Below are 6,566 nucleotides of genomic sequence, written 5' to 3'. Positions count from 1 at the left end.
GCCTACCTTGCAGAGGTGCGCAAAATGGAAAAGCAGTTCGCAGGCTTGGAGCTGCAGCACGTGCCCTGGGGCACCAACAAGGAAGCCGACGACATTGCCAAGAGAGCATCCAAGCGGCAACCGCAAGAGCCCGGCGTCTTAGAAGAGCGGCTCTATAAGCCGTCAGCTATGCCACCTCTTTCAAGCACGACTCAGCCTCGGGAGGAGCTCCCACAGCCCCCTGCCACGGGAGCCCCAGCTTGCGGCCCAACCTCAGGAGCTCGGCTACTCTTGACGCTCGAGCCCCAGGAGGAGTGCTAGACCAAGGAGTTCATGGAGTACCTGATGCACGGGACACTGCCGGAGAAGGAAGAAGACACAGAGCGCGTGGCCCGCCAGGCCATGGCATACTGCATTCAAGACGACGTGTTGTATAGGAAGCGGCCGAACGATGTCACGCTGCGCTGCATCTCCAGCGATCAAGGGAGGGAGCTGTTGATTGACATACACGGCGGGGACTATGGACATCACTCATCATCACGGACCCTCGTCGGCAAGGCCTTCCGCAGCGGATTCTATTGGCCCACAACACTCAACGATGCAGCCGAGCTGGTGAAGTCCTGCGAAGCTTACCAATTCCACGCCAAGCAAATCCAACAGCCTGCTCAGGGCCTCCAAACCATCCCGCTCACGTGGCCGTTCATGGTCTGGGGGCTAGACATCCTAGGCCCGTTCCCACGAGCGCTAGGGGGCTACCGTTATCTCTACGTCGCCATCGACAAGTTCACCAAGTGGGCGGAAGTGGAAGCCGTCCGAACCATTCCAGCCGGCTCTGCTGTCAAGTTCATCAAGGGCCTCGTGAGCCGCTTTGGGGTCCCCAACCGCATCATCACAGATAACGGCTCGCGGTTTACTAGTAACCTCTTTAAAACATACTGTGCTAACCTTGGAACACAGATCTGCTACGCTTCGGTGGCCCACCCCAGGAGCAATGGTCAGGCTGAGCGCGCCAACGCTGAGGTCCTGAGGGGCGTCAAGACCAGGACCTTTAAGAAGAAGTTGGAGGCCTGCGGCAGGGGCTGGCACGACGAGCTCCAGTCCATGCTGTGGTCCATCCGCACCACCGCTACCAAGCCAACAGGCGAGACTCCGTTCTCCCTCGTCTACGGAGCTGAAGCAGTCCTCCCTCACGAGGTCAAGCATTGCTCCGCGCGGGTTCTGGCGTTCGACAAAACGCAGCAGGACACCATGCGGGGGATGGATCTCGTGCTGGGGGAGGAACGTCGTCACGAAGCTGCATTAAGGGCGGCAAGGTACCAGCAAGCGTTGCGGCGTTACCACTGCCGCAACATTCGCTCCAGGACGCTCGAGATGGGTGACCTAGTCCTGAGGCGGGTCCTCTCCAGGGAAGGGTTGCACAAGCTTTCACCCATGTGGGAGGGCCCGTTCAGGGTCGTCCACATCTCCAGGCCTGGCGCCGCGCGCTTGGAGACGCAAGAGGGACACCTATCCAAAACACCTGGAACATCCAGTACCTCCGGAAGTTCTACCCATGAAGCAAGGCCTAGAGCCTGTGAAGCAAGGCCCAGAGCCTGTGAAGCAAGGCCCAAAGCATGTGAAGCAAGGCCCAGAGCCTGTGAAGAAAGGCCCAGAGACTGTGAAAAAAGGCCCAGAGCCTGTGAAGAAAGGCCAGAGCCTGTGAAGAAGGCCCGGTGCCTGTGAAGAATCGCCGCCCGTGACACTCTCATGTAATAATGAGTTGGGGCTATACACGCCCCGGAGTCTCAGGAGTGCCAGCCTCAGGCCCTGGGGCTCCCTCCCACGCCTAGTGGATAGCACTTAGCTCCGCGCTGGTGAGAAGACTTGAAGACTAGATTAGGTGTCGGACGCGGCTTTTCATTTGCTTTCTGTAGTTGGCTTGCTTCTCCTTATTCAAGTTTGCCTTTGGCGTTCCTTACTGATTTGGTTCCTTCGCCCTTTACCGCGTTTTTCGGCTCTGGTTTTCTCATGATCTCTCTCTCGCATACCTCGCGAGGGGGCTAGGCAGGTGCCCTCGCGAGCATTTTTCTTCTCTCTGCCTTCTCGCGAGTCACCCTCGTTCGAGCCTGGAAGCTACCGCATCTCTCCTAATCCATGCCCCTCGGGTACCGCGATGCAAAGCGCCAAGTCAAGGTTTGGGTGAACGGCAAATCCTCTAGCGCACCCCCTAACAAATTTTTTGCAGTTTCTGAGCAAACGCAGTCATCTCGTGAAGGAAAGGGCGTCCCAAACGCGCCAGGTTAGGTTATCTTTGTGCAAAATAACAACACGGCATGGGAATAACACGCACGTTGCATTAACCAAGAACCACATTTCGATACACGCCCCTCTGCGCCCATACTGGTTTCATTTTCTGATGCGGGAAAAAAAGGAAAAAGCTAAACAAAGCGGCATTTCAGCAATCCGCGGAGGCAGGCCCTTAGCGACGCCCCGAGCCTAGCCAGACCCCTCCTCGCGCTTCACGGAGACGCGGTGACGAAATGACCCGCTGCCTCCTTCGAAGCGGGCACGGCGGCTGGTCGTAGCCACCGCTGCTGGAGCTGTCACTGGAGGAAGAGCCGCCATAGCTGGAAGAGACGCGGTCGCCGCCGAGGGCAGGCTCGCCCTCATCCTCGTCACAACCGTCACCAAGGCCGAGCACCTCCTCACCGTTGTTCGTCTCGAGGCAGCACCTGGCGCGGCGACAATCTTCCCCGAACACCCTCACATAGAGGGTCGACTAACCGTCATACTTCAAGTGGAGTGTGCACCGCCTGCCCAGGCCGGTCTGCCAGCCGCGGGCTAGGGCTATGTTGCCTGTAGCAGAAGTCTCGACCGCGACCCTGGAGGCCTTGCTGCAGCAACCATCCGCCTGCAACCAGAGCCCGCCTAGACCAGGGGCCGGCAGTTCATCGACAAGGAAGCGCGGAAGCTGGAGCCAGTTGCTGGCCGGGTTCTCCGACCAGACAACAAACTCCAGCGACACCTCCGCTGAATGGAAGAGCGGGCGGGGAGGCCGCACCACCAACACGCACCTCCCCTCATCAACTGGACCGCCATGGTTGGGACGGTCCCCTCCACGTGCCGCGGCGCCGCCTCGATGGTGGGCCACGGCAGGGGTCGCAGCGTGCTTGCGCGGACGGCCGCGACCGCGCTTGGGTGCCGGAGAACCGGGGCCCTCGCGAGGGGCCTTCCCCTTCTCGGCGGCAGAGAACTTCCTTTGTGGCGCCATCGGTGGCACTGCAAGCAATGAAGCAAATAAGAAGCGAGCAAGCGAGGAAGAGATGGGCAACGGGGGCTCCGCCCCCTCCCCATTTATAACAAGAGAAGGCCAACCGGCGTCACCCACGATCGTAGGTAATGATGATTTCCCTTGCATGTCGCAGGGACTTGTCAAGTCGTGCAGTCATCGAGGCAGCGTGGGGAAGCAGAGACGCCCATGTCCAATCAACCGCCACTCGTCAACCGAAGCTGCAGGCTTTTGGGGCCCGCGGTGCTCCGAACTTGACCCTTGGCTTCGCCGCGAAGCCAAGCCCGAGCGCACCTTGGGCCCGGGGGCTACTGTCGGTGTTCTGGGAACGGGTGTCCCCAGACCCGCCTGCCTGGGGCCCACGGCGTGGCCAAGCAGCAGGCCGTACGGCCCATCTTCACCAACAAAGCATCCAAGACCCTCGCGAGGGTCCAAGCCTCGCGAGGTGGACGACGAGAGACCTCCTCCCGAGCAGTCTAGTCAGGAAGGCTCGCGAGGGGTGGAGATATCAAGGCAGGGCAATCCTCACGAGGCTCTCGTGACGTAAGCCATGACGATCGACACCAGGAGGGCGCCAGCGCGTGCAGCGTCCTTGTTTCCTCTTTGGGGCAAAGGGGGCAAGCGCAGCCGCGGAGTACCGAGGCATCAGGCAAAGGTTGCCATTTCGGTGCAACAAGACCAAGACCATGGACTGCAAGACGGAGGTCATCGTGGAGCCCAAGACGGCGTCACCACCAGAGCGTTGTGGAGGCGAAGACTACTTTTGTCAGGATGGCTCGTACTAGCTGTCCCCCTTTGAATTTGCCCGCCGTTGTTGGCTCCCTTCCCGCTTGATATTTAGGAAGAGGGTTGGGGCCTCTATAAATAGAGCTAGCCACCACAGTAGAGAAGAAGGATGATCAAACCCCGAGATACACACAAGTCCGAAAGCACAAGAACACATCAACCTCAGGAGGTTGTTCTTCCCGTTGTATTGTTCATCATCAGCCCAAGAGGCAATCCACCACCACCACACCGGAGTAGGGTATTACACCACAATGGTGGCCCGAACCAGTATAAATGCCGTGTCTTTCTATGTTGTGAGTTCGTCGAGTTCGTCTGCGAGATCTAGCGAGCTAGAGCGGAGATCGGTAGGAGGGAAAGGCTTCGCGCGCACCCTAGTGTTCGAACCTTAAGGGTTAGCTAGAGCCCCACATCCTAAACCCTCCACCATAATCCACCTCGATCATATCGTAGCGGTGCTTAGGCGAAGCCCTGCGTCGGTAGCATCATCATCACCGTCATCACGCCGTCGTGCTGACGGAACTCTCCCTCGAAGCTCTGCTGGATCGGAGTTTGTGGGACGTCATCGAGCTGAACGTGTGCTGAACTCGGAGGTGTCGTACGTTCGGTACTTGGATCGGTCGGATCGTGAAGACGTACGACTACATCAACCGCGTTGTGCTAACGCTTCCGCTTTCGGTCTACGAGGGTACATGGACACACTCTCCCCTCTCATTGCTACGCATCACCATGATCTTGCGTGTGCGTAGGAAATTTTTTGAAATTACTACATTCTCCAACAAACCAACACAGTGCTCAAGACGTAGCAAGAAGGATTTCTGGCGCCGTTGCCGGGGAGATCTACGCCAATTCAAGACATACCAAGTACCCATCACAACTCTTACCCTTCGCATTACATTATTTTCCATTTGCCTCTCGTTTTCCTCTCCCCCACTTCACCCTTGCCGTTTTATTCGCCCTTCTTCTGTTCGTCTTTCCATTTGCTTTGATGTCTTACTTGGCTCATTTGCTCGTTTGGTTGTAATAGTTGTTTATTTGTTGCTAAACAGAGAACCTAAGATCTATGGATCCTCATCCGCTTGCTAATCTTTTTAAGAGATCCAATTATGATGAACCAATTGCTAGTGAGTTTTGTGCACTAGATTATCTTTATGAAGTTTTGCTTGAAATTAGTGAATATGAAAACTGTGATGAAGTACTTTATGGAGTGATTCATGATGGATCTTTGAATAGAAAACATGATTGCAATGATGATAGTATAAATTTTATTAATGTTAATTGTGCTTATAATATGCAAAACCCTAAGGTTGGGGATGCTAGTTTTGCTATGTCTACTACTTGTTGCAATGATCATGATGGGGGTGATTCTTCTTATGATCTTGAAAATTTATGTAAGCCCCATGATGAATATGAGATTGACTATAATGTTTGCAATAATATTCAAAGTGGGTTTGGAAGAGTGTCAACTTTAGATCCCACATATTTGGAGAATGTTCAATCTTATGAAGTTTTTGATAGAAGTGGGTTTAGAGAGGTCATGACTTTAGTTAATGTTAATCCCTCTATTTTGGAAGAGTATCAACTTTGCATACATGTCGATCGTGTTAGGAATATGTTTTGTGATAGCTATATTGTTGGATTTGCTTATGATCCTACATGTAATTATTATGAGAGAGGAAAATATGGTTGTAGAAATTTTCATGTTACTAAATCACCTGTCGTTATATTGAGATTGCTACTGTTTCTTTCGGCTTCCTTGCATATGCTAGTTTTTGCTTGCCTTGATAATTTGTTTTCCTATAAGATGCATATGCATAGGAAGTATGTTAGACTTAGATGTGTTTGTCACGTGTTTTATGATGCTCTCTTTGTGCTTCAATTCTTGTCTTTCATGTGAGCATCGTTGAAATCTTATGCCTAGCTATAAGGCTTTAAAGAAAAGCGCTTGTTGGGAGACAACCCAGTATTTTCCTAGCTGTTATTCAATGAATAATTTATCTAGCCTCTGTTTTGGTTGTGTTTTTTGTTTTTAATTAGTGTTTGTGCCAAGTAGAACCATTGGGAAGACTTGGGGAAAGTCTTTTTGATCTTGCTGTAAAAAACAGAAACTTTAGCGCTCACGAGAATTGCTGCCATTTTTTATTGGAGAGTGATATTTAGTTAATTATTTTTGAATATGATTAATAGATAAATTCCTCACGTCCAGAAATTCATTTTAGAATTTTTGGGGTTCCAGAAGTTTGCGTTAGTTACAGATTACTACAGACTGTTCTGTTTTTGACAGATTCTGTTTTTCGTGTGTTGTTTGCTTATTTTAATGAATCTATGGCTAGTAAAAGAGTTTATAAACCATAGAGAAGTTGGAATACAGTAGGTTTAGCACCAATATAAATAAAGAATGAGTTCATTACAGTACCTTGAAGTGGAGTTTTGTTTTCTTTCGCTAACGGAGCTCACAAGATTTTTCTGTTAAGTTTTGTGTTGTGAAGTTTTCAAGTTTTGGGTAAAGATTTGATGGATTATGGAACAAGGAGTG

The sequence above is a fragment of the Triticum urartu genome, chromosome 3A (genome assembly GCF_056163025.1).
Source record: "Triticum urartu cultivar PI428250 chromosome 3A, HENAU_Tu73, whole genome shotgun sequence".
NCBI lineage: Eukaryota > Viridiplantae > Streptophyta > Magnoliopsida > Poales > Poaceae > Triticum > Triticum urartu.
Note: the sequence above shows the minus strand (reverse complement) of the source record.